The sequence below is a fragment of the Oncorhynchus nerka genome, linkage group LG3 (assembly GCF_034236695.1).
Source record: "Oncorhynchus nerka isolate Pitt River linkage group LG3, Oner_Uvic_2.0, whole genome shotgun sequence".
Taxonomy (NCBI): Eukaryota; Metazoa; Chordata; class Actinopteri; order Salmoniformes; family Salmonidae; genus Oncorhynchus; species Oncorhynchus nerka.
Window position 1 is genome coordinate 4,408,576 of NC_088398.1, and position 13,579 is coordinate 4,422,154.

Below are 13,579 nucleotides of genomic sequence, written 5' to 3' on the forward strand. Positions count from 1 at the left end.
GGGGGCGCACGTTGCACAAGACAGAAATAATAATAATAGCATTTTGTTCCTTATAATTTTGTATTTATTTCAGAGATCTACATACATAAGATACTGATATATATATATATGAGAGAGAGAGAACTTGTTAAACTGAAGAACATTAAACATATATGTAAACAATATTTAAATCAATTTAGAAAAATAAACACATTTAATGTTGTAAAGGTGGGGTAGAGGTAGCCTCTTTTGGAATCCGAGAGTGAAAGACTTACAGTCTTGTATCTAACATGTAGGTTCAGCATTCCCGAACAGTCCCATTACAAGTCACAATGTTGAATAATCTTTATTTCAACTTGCTTTACCTGTTGTCCGCTGATTGTGTTCTTATTTTGGGAAGTAACAGACAAAATATCAACAGGGAAGTGTTAAACTAACTTTCAATACACTAGACTGGTCTGCATATTCGTTTGTATTTTCAGTACTGGCACAATTCGCACATGACAAACACTTGCACAATATGCAAGTAATGGCCGAGCTTAATTGAATCACAGACCGAACGATGTCCCATACAATCAAACTGGCAAATTTCACAAGCACTTCTAGCTGATTGGTGGGTATAATTTGTGGAACGTTCCAACAGGAATCGTTTCCAAAAACTTCGTAAAGTATAATGTTTTCAACGTAGCGTGATAAATTCACCTATTTAACTAGCTGCCGAATAGGCATCAACTCACCACGTAGCTTATTCTTAATGTTTGTCCATAGGCTACCAGAGTGAGGACAGACATTTTTCGGAAAAAACGTGGTGAGTGAGAAACTGAATGAAATAGCCCACTCCATACCCGGTATCTTATTCTGCCGCTATACAATTTTGTATCCGTTGTTTGCTGGCAACCTTGTTATTTACGAACTTTTTGGAACAAATTCCTGTTGGAACGTTCCACAAATTACACCCAGCTGACTGCGAGGGAACGTGCTTCGGTCGACAATGTTCGGCTACTGTTTACATAATGTGCAACAATGCCTCTGGAGATTGAAAATACAAGCGACAGAACCTACCGTCGCAGCAAAAAGTCGGGTAAACAATACTTTCCTGTGGATATTTTATCTCCACTTGCTACCGTCAAAAGGACGGACAACCGATATGTGTAAATATAATTGTATTCAACATTCTGGCTTGTAGAGACACTTGCCTCTTTTTAGGGCGACTTCTTTCACACTGAATAGCCATTGTGTAAACACGGCCACAGTCTGATGTTTAGGCAAGAGGTGAGGAAGAGAATGCAAAGGCAATGAACATGGCAATTGATGTTACAGGTATTATGAGAGAGAAATAGGGTAACAAACTAAATTAGATTATTTAGATGAGTCATTTAGCAGAAGCTCTTATCCAGAGGGATTTACAGTTGGTGCATTCATCTTAAGATACCGTAGCTAGGTGAGAACCACCACTCAATCATAATAAGTACAACTTTGCCTCAAATGTAGCTATCGTACACTAGAGAGTGACAATTGTAAAGTGATTTGTGAACGTGTAGATATGTGCTTTGTGCTATTGCCACATGCATCTCTTAAGCCTTTCAAATCTGCAAGAAGTGCCTTGGGCCGGGATATGGGCCGTGGGTTTGAGCCTGGTGTCTGAGTCAGTTTGCTGCACCAGTGTCAAATGTGTCCAATTGGTCCCTTGTTGGAACCCCCATCTCTCTACTCAGCTCTTCAATCTGCTTATCAGGAACTGCTTATCACGTCCCTCCTGTTAGAGTTAAACACACTGTTATACAAGGTTAAGCTTGAGTATGGCCCATAGACATGGTTTTGTTTCAAACATGTATCATGTAGGACTTCTCCCCATCCATCACTTACCAGTTTAAGCTGGGCCTTTAGCAGATCAACACTCTTCCCATAGACTGTGGCTAGAGCTGCTACGTAACACAGCACCACACTATCAGGACAGGGAGACAGAGGAGAGCAATGTTTATGCAACAAACACAGTCAGAATGTTATGTACAGGAATCTGAACACATGGAAATAACCCATGCTGACCATGAGTCTATGCAGATATGGGCCTCCCATTTGTTGAGTTACCCACCTCCCTGTACCTACTCAATATGACATGGAGAGGATGAAAGGCCAAACATTCAATCAATAGTTTTTTTTGGGGGTTTCTTTGTGTTTTTGACTTACCTGGCTAAAGACAGTAGCCTTGAAGATGCCAAAGAAAGCTCCTCCTATGAGGGCCGAGGGAGACGAGCATGAGTTTGATGCGTAGAGAACACAGACCCACTCTCTGACCTAAGGTTAGAGACAAAGCCTTTTTCTGTAGCCTCCTCCTCCAGGTCCACCTGACAGAGGGAGGAGACAGATAGAGGATGGGAGGAATAGAGGGGAGAGATCATACAGAGAAATTAGAGGGGAGGAAAGAGGAGTGCATCTTCAGTGACCCTGCAGTAAGAGGCAGAGCTCCTACCTGTAGCTGGTAGTGGATGCTTTTCTGTTTGAGTTTGGTGGCCCGGTCTCCCTGGCAACCGTAGTCCCAGCCAGTGAACACCATCTTGCTGTAACTGCCGGCAGAACCTCTGCCTGTTGCCACAGCAATGCGAAGTGCACTCCCCATGCTGTATAATGGACCAATCAGAGTGGGGGGTGGTGTCAGTAAGTCATTAGGGTTAATGTCCATTCTATCCATTTTATTTCTATGCAGATGGAAGTGTAGGGCATTCCAGAAGGTACCGTGCGATGATGCAGATGAGACAGAAGGCGAAGTAGAAGACTGAGGTGAGGAGGTAGGCCAGGGGCAGGTTGTAGTGGAAGCCACTGCTCTCTGCCACGGTGTTGTTATAGTAACCATAGAACATGTAGGAGTACTCCATGAAACCCTGGGAGAGGGAGATAGGTGGAGGGTGGGAAGTGGTGAGAGTGGAGCCTACTAGACTAGAAGCGTACCAGACTTGACACAAACCCACAAAATGACACAAACCCACAAGTAGACACAGACTGTACGTTATTTTTTTATTTCACCTTTATTAAAACAGGTAGGTCAGTTGAGAACAAGTTCTCATTTACAACTGCGACATGGACAAGATAAAGTAAGGCAGTGCAACAAAAACAACAACACAGAGTTACACATAAACAAACATACAGTCAATAACACAAAATAAAATAAAAATAGAAACATCTATGTACAGTGTGTGCAAATGTAGAGGAGTAGGGAGGTAGGCAATAAATAGGACCTAGAGGTGAAAATAATTACAATTTAGCATTAATACTGGAGTGATAAATGTGCAGATGATGATGTGCAAGTAGAGATACTGGGGTGCAAAAGAGAAAGAGGGGTAAGTAATAATATGGGGGTGAGGTGTGCTATTTACAGATTGGCTGTGTACAGGTAGGGTGATCGGTAAGCTGCTCAAACAGCTGATGCTTAAAGTTACTGAGGGAGATGTCGTTCTGCCCCTGAACAGGCAGTTAACCCACTGTTCCTAGACCGTCATTGAAAATAAGAATTTGTTCTTAACTGACTTGCCTTAGTTAAATAAAGGTAAAAATTGTAAATAAAGGTAAAGGTAAAAAAAAATATATATATATATATATATATACACTGCTCAAAAAAATAAAGGGAACACTAAAATAACACATCCTAGATCTGAATGAATGAAAGATTTTTATTAAATACTTTTTTTTTACATAGTTGAATGTGCTGACAACAAAATCACACAAATTATCAATGGAAATCAAATTTATCAACCCATGGAGATCTGGATTTGGAGTCACACTCAAAATTAAAGTGGAAAACCACACTACAGGCTGATCCAACTTTGATGTAATGTCCTTAAAACAAGTCCAAATGAGGCTCAGTAGTGTGTGTAGCCTCCACGTGCCTGTATGACCTCCCTACAATGCCTGGGCATGCTCCTGATGAGGTGGCGGATGGTCTCCTGAGGGATCTCCTCCCAGACCTGGACTAAAGCATCCACCAACTCCTGGACAGTCTGTGGTGCAACGTGGCGTTGGTGGATGGAGCGAGACATGATGTCCCAGATGTACTCAATTGGATTCAGGTCTGGGGAACGGGCGGGCCAGTCCATAGCATCAATGCCTTCCTCTTGCAGGAACTGCTGACACACTCCAACCACATGAGGTCTAGCATTGTCTTGCATTAGGAGGAACCCAGGGCCAACCGCACCAGCATATGGTCTCACAAGGGGTCTGAGGATCTCATCTCGGTACCTAATGGCAGTCAGGCTACCTTTGGCGAGCACATAGAGGGCTGTGCGGCCCCCCAAAGAAATGTCACCCCACACCATGACTGACCCACCGCCAAACCGGTCATGCTGGAGGATGTTGCAGGCAGCAGAACGTTCTCCACGACGTCTCCAGACTCGGTCACGTGCTCAGTGTGAACCTGCTTTCATCTGTGAAGAGCACAGGGCGCCAGTGGCGAATTTGCCAATCTTGGTGTTCTCTGGCAAATGCCAAACGTCCTGCACGGTGTTGGGCTGCAAGCACAACCCCCACCTGTGGACGTCGGGCCCTCATACCACCCTCATGGAGTCTGTTTCTGACCGTTTGAGCAGACACATGCACATTTGTGGCCTGCTGGAGGTCATTTTGCTGGGCTCTGGCAGTGCTCCTCCTTGCACAAAGGCGGAGGTAGCGGTCCTGCTGCTGGGTTGTTGCCCTCCTACGGCCTCCTCCACGTCTCCTGATGTACTGGCCTGTCTCCTGGTAGCGCCTCCATGCTCTGGACACTATGCTGACAGACACAGCAAACATTCTTGCCACAGCTCGCATTGATGTTCCATCCTGGATGAGATGCACTACCTGAGCCACTTGTGTGGGTTGTAGACTCCGTCTCATGCTACCACTAGAGTGAAAGCACCGCCAGCATTAAAAAGTGACCAAAACATCAGCCAGGAAGCATAGGAACTGAGAAGTGGTCTGTGGTACCACCTGCAGAACCACTCCTTTATTGGGGATGTCTTGCTAATTGCCTATAATTTCCACCTGTTGTCTATTCCATTTGCACAACAGCATGTGAAATTTGTCAATCAGTGTTGCTTCCTAAGTGGACAGTTTGATTTCAAAGAAGTGTGATTGACTTGGAGTTACATTGTGTTGTTTAAGTGTTCCCTTTATTTTTTTGAGCAGTGTATATATATATATATATATAAGACTTTTGCAATTCGTTCCAGTCATTGGCAGCAGACAACTGGAAGGAAAGGCGGCCAAAAGAAGTGTTGGCTTTGGGGATGACCAGTGAAATATGTGTGCTATGGGTGGGTGTTGCTAAGGTGACCAGTAAGCAGAGATAAGGTGGGGCTTTACCTAGCAAAGACTTATAGATGACCTGGAGCCAGTGGGTTTGGCGACGGATATGTTGTGAGGGCCAGCCAACGAGAGCATACAGGTCGCAGTGGTGGGTAGTATATGGGGCTTTAGTGATAAAACAGATGGCACTGTGATAGACTACATCCAGTTTACTGAGTAGAGTGAGTGTTGGGGGTTATTTTGTAAATGACATCGCCGAAGTCAAGGATCGGTGGGATAGTCAGTTTTATGAGGGTATGTTTGGCGGCATGAGTGAAGGAGGCCTTGTTGCGAAATAGGAAGCCGATTCTAGATTTAATTTTGGATTGGAGATGCTTAATGTGAGTCTGGAAGGAGAGTTTACAGTCTAACCAGACACCTAGGTATTTGTAGTTGTCCACATATTCTAGGTCTGAACCGTCCAGAGTAGTGATGCTAGTCGGGAGCGAGGGTGTGGGCAGAAATCGGTTGAAGAGCATGTACTTAGCATTTAAGACTCCCAAGAAACACTCTGTGTGACCCTGATTTAGCCCAATGCAGTAGAAATGTGTGGAACCGAGGCCTTTTAGATATTGCTGAAAGCCCCGGGAAAACGTAACCTATATGTGAGGTGATTGTGTATGCATTAACAAGTGCATATAGTTAAGTTCTGTATATGTCACATACAGAAGTTTACATACACCTTAGCCAAATACATTTAAACTTAGTTTTTCACAATTCCTGATATTTAATCCTAGTAAAAATTCCCTGTCTTAGGTCAATTAGGATCACCACTTTATTTTAAGAATGTGAAATGTCAGAATAATAGTAGAGAGAATGAAGTTTACATACACTCAATTAGTATTTGGTAACATTGCCTTTACATTGTTTAACTTGTGTCAAACATTTCGGAATGCCTTCCACAAGCTTCCCACAATAAGTTGGGTGAATTTTGGCCCATTCCTCCTGACAGAGCTGGTGTAACTGAGTCAGGTTTGTAGGCCTCCTTGCTCGCACACAATTTTTCAGTTCTGCCCACAAATTTTCTATGGGGTTGAGGTCAGGGCTTTGTGATGGCCACTCCAATACCTTGACTTTGTTGTCCTTAAGCCATTTTCCACAACTTTGGAAGTGTGCTTGGGGTCATTGTCCATTTGGAAGACCCGTTTGTGACCAAGCTTTAACTTCCTGACTGATGTCTTGAGATGTTGCTTCAATATATCCACATCATTTTCCTACCTCATAATGCCATCTATTTTGTGAAGTGCACCAGTCCCTCCTGCAGCAAAGCACCCCCAAAACATGATGCTGCCACCCCCGTTCTTCACGGTTTGGATGGTGTTCTTCAGCGTGCAAGCCTCCCACTTTTTTTCTCCAAACATAACAATGGTCATTATGGCCAAACAGTTCTATTTTTGTTTCATCAGACCAGAGGACATTTCTCCAAAAAATGTCCTCCCATGTGCAGTTGCTAATGGTAGACTGGCTTTTTTTATGGTGGTTTTGGAGCAGTGGCTTCTTTCTTGCTGAGCAGCCTTTCAGGTTATGTCGATATGGGACTCGATTTACTGTGGATATAGATACTTTTGTACCTGTTTCCTCCAGCATCTTCACAAGGTCCTTTGCTGTTGTTCTGGGATTGATTTCCACTTTTCGCACCAAAGTATGTTCATCTCTAGGAGACAGAACGCGTCTCATTCCTAAGCGGTATGACGGCTGCGTGGTCCCATGGTGTTTATACTTTGGGACTATTGTTTGTACAGGTGAACGTGGTACCTTCAGGCGTTTGGAAATTTCTCCCAAGGATGAACCAGACTTGTGGAGGTCTACAATTTTTTTTCTGGGGTCTTGGCTGATTTCTTTTGATTTTCCCATGATGTCAAGCAAAGAGGCACTGAAATTGAAGGTAGGCCTTGAAATAAATCCACAGGTACACCTCCAATTGACTCAAATATTGTCAATGAGCCTATCAGAAGCTTCTAAAGCCATGACATCATTTTCTGGAATTTCCCAAGCTGTTTAAAGGCACAGTCAACTTAGTGTATGTAAACTACTGACCCACTGGAATTCTGATACAGTACGCTATAAATTAAATAATCTATCTGTAAACAATTGTTGGAAAAATGACTTGCACAAAGTAGATGTCCTAACCGACTTGCCAAAACTACAAGAAAATTGTGGAATGGATGAAAAACGAGTTTTAATGACCCCAACCTAAGTGTATGTAAACTTCCGACTTCAACTGTATATCATTTGTACATTTTGAGTAATGTCTCTTAGGGCTGGGAATTGCCAGGGACCTCACGATAAGATATGATATCGATACTTTGGAGCTGATACAATATGTATTGCGATTCAATAATGTGATTTGTTTGCGATTCGATGTTCCAAACATACTTCTCACCATATGTCTGCTGCAAAGGGACAGCCATTGAGAACACAAGTTGTAATCAGTCATGGAAGTAAGTGCTGAAAACAAATAGGCTCCGGATTTAAAAAGAAGATGGAGAACAAGTTATGAAGAAAAAATACTGGAGTTGTGTTGCAGATACAGCCAACCAGTGCACTCACGATGAACCTTCAGAGCAGAGCAGATAGGCCTATTATACATCATGAAGCACGCAGATGATCTTCCCTGAGACGGTTTCTAACAGTTTGTACAGAAAGTCTAAGGTTTGCAACAAACAAAAAAGTTTAATGAGCTGGTCTCAGACAATCCCGCAGGTCAGGTCCTGGGCTGGCCTGGCCTGGCAACATGTGGTCTGCGGTTGTGAGGCCTGTTGGACATACTGACAAATTCTCTAAATCTATGTTGGAGGCAGCTTATGGTAGAGAAATGAACATTCAATTCTCCGGCAAAAGCTCAATTGAACATTTCTGCAGTCAGCATGCCAGTTGCACACTCCCTCAAGACTTGAGGTATCTGTGGCATTGTGTTGTGTGACAAATATTTAGAGTGGCCTTTTATTGTCCCCAGCAAAAGGTGCACCTGTGTTACGATAAAGTTGTTTAATTAGCTTCTTGATATGCCACAACTGTCAGATGGATGTATTTTCTTGGTGTTACGGATACAGTTATCCTGTGTGTGTGTTTCTTTTCTCTCCTTCTCCCCTCACAGGTGAAAATCATCACTCCCCAATCAATCATCAATCAGAAGACACACCTCCTCCTATTTCCTACCCTATCACAGTTCCTTCCCCATGGTTTAAAAACCCCATCATTTGTTTGCTCTGGAGCAATCTCTCGCTCAATCTCTCTGTAAATGCCATGTCTGTAGGTCTCTGTGTTTCACTCTCACTTTGTGTCTTAACCTCTCTTTTGTTTAAAGCACCTCCATAGCACTTTGTCATCACCTGTGAGTATTGTTTTGGTTATGGTGTTTTTGTTTGTTGCTGGTGGGAAAAGGGGGAAACCAAGACAAGTCGCCCATGGGCATACACTACCCGTAGGTGAACTTTGTTAAATACACTAGTTAGAACTGGGCGGACCACCCACTGTATTTTTGGTTAGTTAGTTAGCTGTTGTTAAAGTAGGCTAGTCTAGCTTAGGGGTGTTTTGGATGCTTATTGTTTCTTTCCTTGGGTCCAGCTCAGCCCCTTTTCCTGCTCCCCCCATTACCGTGTGTTTATAAATAAACCTAGAGTTTGACGGTAGATTTCTGTTGTCGTGGTTATTTCGTGCACACTTTTACTTTGTCACAATAATAATTTGCATGAGTTATGTTACGGGTCTCATTACCATCCCCCTAGACTGTCGGGCCAAAAGGGATTCGTAACACTTGGTAAAGGAGAAATTCTCACTAACGGATATAAACAACTGTGTGCACAAAATTTGATAGAAAAGCATTTTGGAACATTTCTGGGATCTTTTATTTCAGCTCATGAAACACGGGACCAACACTTTACATATTGATTTATATTTCTGTTCAGTGTATACTGTATCATTGGGTACAACAGTTGAACAAAGCTTATGAGAAATTAAGTAATATTCCTCAAGAATCAATGGGTTCTCTATATTAATGTAAAATTCCAAACCATTTGAAGCAGAATGATTGAGTCTTTTTTAAGTGTACTGCCTTCATTTATGGACTGGGCAGTGTCCGTGGGCGGGGTTTTGGTTGTGATTGACACGTTGTTGCGGTAGTTGGAAGTGGGATTTACCAACTCATCACTGTGCTTGAATATTTGTTCCAGGGATTGTTAACTATATTGAATGTCGGCCTGAATTTAAACGTGAGCACGTTTACTCTAGAAGTTTAGCTACATTCTTTGAACAGAGATGCACATCCTAACATGTCAAAAAAAAATATTAACACATGCTTGTCACCAGTAGCGTTGAAAGGTTGCAAGTTTGAATCCCCGAGCTGACAAGGTACAAATCTGTTCTGCCCCTGAACAAGGCAGTTAAACCGCTGTTCCTAGGACGTCATTGAAAATAAGAATTTGTTCTTAACTGACTTGCCTAGTTAAAGGTAAAAACAATAATTGGTTAACTAGCAGGTGGGTAGGAGCTGTGCAGTGTCTTGTTGGTTCCAGACTTGGTGCATCAGTTCTCCATGTTATCAGAACTGTCTTGGGTGGCTGGAGTCAATTTTTAGGGCCTTCTGACACCGCCTGGGTTAGAGGTCCTGGATGGCAGGGAGCTCAGCCCAAGTTATGTACTGGGCCATAAGCACTACTCTCTAGCGCCATGCGGTTGGATGCTGAGCAGTTCCCATACCAAGTGGTGATGCAGCCAGTCAAGATGCTCTCAATGGTGCAGCTGTAGGACTTTGAGGTTCTGAGGGCCCATGCCAAATCTCTTCAACCTGAAGAGGTGTTCTGCCCTTTTCAACGTGTGTGTAGACACCAAGGAACTTGAAGCTCTTGACCTGCTCCACAACAATGTGCATGGGGGCATGCTCGGCCCTCCATTTCCTGTAGTCCACGATCAGCTCCTTTGGCTTGCTGAGGTTGTCCCGGCACCACACTGCCAGATCTGACCTCCCTGTAGGCCGTCTCAAGAATAAGCAAATAGCACAGGGTAAGTGCTTTGTCTGCCATAACTCTCCAATACGATTGTGGATTCATGGGGAAGAAATGTAGGTGAAATGCACGTTTTATCATACAGCCTAGTTAGATTGATTCATGAATTTGACACTTGAAATTTAGGCCAATCTGCGGTTAAAATGATAAAGCAGTCATCCATCCACTCCTTTATGGGGCTTGAGAAATGTAAACTCATTTAGACTGCTATGGATGCAAGGAACAAATATCCATAATATGAAATGTTTAACATTGGTTACAATGGCATAAAACAAGCTTATGTTGGATCCTGATGGGAAATACACTGAACACAATGAATGGGCCTCATGGTATCTGTGCATTCAAGTTGCCATGTATACAATGCAATCGAGTTAGTTTTTCCATAGTTTATGCCTGCCCATTCCAAAATCCCACCACAATCATGGGGCACTGCCCACATGACACCATCTGCCCGGTACAGTTGAAACCGGGATTCATCCATGAAGGGCACTTCTCCAGCATGCCAGTGGCCATCGAAGGTGAACATTTGCCCACTGAGGTCAGTTACAACGTAGAACTGCAGTCAGTCCAACACTAACCACTAGGCTACCCTGCCGCCCCAATAGCTATGATCTGCATTCACCTTTTTGCCCTCTTGACTTGTCACCATTCATCCCATTGCCTAGTCACTTACCATCTACTCAAATTCCTTAATACCCCCAACCTGGTACCATGTCTCTAGTCAAGTTATGGTTAGTCAGTGTTACTTTTCATTTATTTCTTTCCACTGTTGTGAACAGCCCATACACAAGCAGTTCAGTTCGTCTACTCTACACCGGTTTAGTCACTCCCATAGCCAACTCTGAGCAAAAGTCAGAATTACATTATCCCTATAACTGTCCAGCAATCATATCTAGAACCCTTATATAGCCATTACATGAAGGCAATCATGTAAGAGAGACCTTACCTAGCTTAGTTTCCACCACATATCAAATAAAAATTATCACTTAAATGTGTGGTCAAATGTTTTTATTATTGAAAAACAGGAAGTGTCAGTCAGCCTCCATTTTAATCCTCCTCTTCCTCATCGGCTCCCCCAGCACCACCCTGGCCCTTCTTGGCATTCTTTCTCTTGACACGGCCGGGCGTCCTCCACCGTATGGTGAACGCAGGGAGAAGTCAATGTGCTTCTGGCTGTCCAGGCGCACCACGAAGGAGGGGATGTTGACCACCTGCTTGCGCACACTGGAGAGAGAAAGGAGACCTCAATGAGTGATTTGTTCCTCCCCACTTAATATCAGACAAATAACCATCTACACGGGAATAGTTTGGCATCAATGACAGGCCTCATTCACGAGGAATTCTTGACACCACAGGAAGTCTGAATATTAATTGTAATCATCGGCCTGCCTGATGAGGTAAAGTACTCTAACCAAACTAAATTGAAGACCATGCAATTGCCTTACAAGTCAAATACACTTGACAGTTTGCCGTGACCATTGGTCCACATATCTGCTTGAGGTGCAATCCTCCATACATTACCTGTCAGCAAATAAGGCAGTCTGCCTCTCGCTTGGCTCTGGGCAGTCTTATAGACGAGGTATACAGTCTGTTACTGCATTGACCTTGCTGAAACTGGTTTGCCTACTCTTGATGGGTAGGATTGGCCCTGGGCAGTCATTGACAAGGTATACGGTTTGTTACCGAATTGACCTTGCTGAAATGTTAAACCATACTCAGGGATGAGTTATCGTTTGTGAGGCCCTCTAAAATTAAGAAAGTAACTCGTGAGTTCCACCTCAGTTACCTGAACAGTTAATAAGGCATGAGAGAATTTTAGAAATGTACATGTTACAAATGGTTTAACAACCACTCAAGTTCATCATAGAGCCTATTTAAAATAACAGACCAATGTAACAATCTACCGACTTGTCCTTTCTAGCATGGCCATCTAGTGACCATCTCCAACAGCTTACCGGATGTGCCTCTGGCGGATGAGAACGCGGGCGTGGTGGATGCTCTTAGCAAGGCCCAGCTTGAAGACCTGCGTCTGGAGCCTCCTCTCCAAGAAGTCCTCCACCTTCAGGCCCAGGATGTAATCGAGCTTCATCTTGCCCTCATCCAGCACACCGATCCTCACCAGACGCCTGAGCAGGGCGTTTCCTAGGAGACAGGATGCAGCAATTCAGTCACTGATCACAAAGTAGGGCCGTTAATCTGGCCCTAATCAGGGACTGATTGAGACCTGGAACCCCAGGTGGGTGCAATTAATTCAGGTAGAACTAGCAGTAATCTGGCCCTTTTAGGGTAAAATCTGAATACTCCCGATTTAAGGCATCTGGAAATCTGACTGACGGCCTCATTCACTAGGAATTCTTGACACCACAGACAATCTGAATATCGAATATTTAAATCATTGGCCGATATCTCACTAGCTAACAGCTCAAAGGACTTCTACAAACAGTCAAAATATAGTTCAGAGAACAATCTAGCTGTGGTGTACCTTCAAAAAGACGCTTGGGGTCCTTCTCATCCAGAGTGAGCAGCTCTCTGGCGGCCTTGCGGATCTTGGCCAGGGTGAACTTCACCCTCCACACCTCACGCTTGTTTCTCAGACCATACTCCCCTGAGAGATTAAAGTTAATTTACTGAAAAAATAACACGGTATTTAGAGACCAGCAGATTCAATATAAACCAACACCTGCTATTTGCAAACATACCGATAAGTTTAAGCTCCTGGTCGAGACGAGACTTCTCGAAGGGGCGGCGGGGTGTGACGTATGTCTTGCGACAAACCCAACTCCTAGCAACGGGCATGGTGGATCAAAGTGCCTGAGGAATAACAATTGATATGGCTGTTCAGTTCCAACATTGCGATTACACAAGTGATTATACTGAATGTCAACCCATGTTAATTATTCTGCAGACCATCTTAAGTCATACACCCATTAATACTTAACATGTTTAATAAGGCAGTTACGCTATTATCAAAATATAAGTACATTTAATTGTATGGATCAGGGTCCACTGGGTCCACAGGGTTCACTGACAGGCTCCGATAGTTGTACTCCGTAATTTGGCTGGCGAAACCAAGTGGGAACTGTTAGCTATTTAACTAGCGTCAAATAACATTTATATTAACAATTTATATTGGTTTCCCAACCTACACAACTTCAAATTGTAAATGTAGTTTGATAAAGTGTAAAGCTTTTAAGATGCAGAGATAACTACAGCACCGTAACGCCTCACCGGCGCTAGCTCACTCTTACTAGCTAGCTAACGTTAGCGTGCTAACCACGTTGTACAGT

The 13,579-nt window shown here is 43.4% G+C and overlaps 1 long non-coding RNA gene and 1 pseudogene across 1 annotated transcript; one reads left to right on the top strand and one right to left on the bottom strand.

The window, feature by feature from the left end:
• Positions 1 to 670: 670 nt before the first annotated feature.
• LOC135563787 (uncharacterized) lies at positions 671 to 8,884 on the top strand. The gene is made up of 3 exons (XR_010460503.1): positions 671 to 1,060; positions 2,684 to 2,757; positions 8,387 to 8,884. It is a non-coding gene; the product is annotated as an uncharacterized LOC135563787 (long non-coding RNA).
• Positions 8,885 to 11,285: 2,401 nt separating this feature from the next.
• On the bottom strand, positions 11,286 to 13,373 carry LOC115126510 (small ribosomal subunit protein uS4-like; annotated as a pseudogene).
• Positions 13,374 to 13,579: the final 206 nt, after the last annotated feature.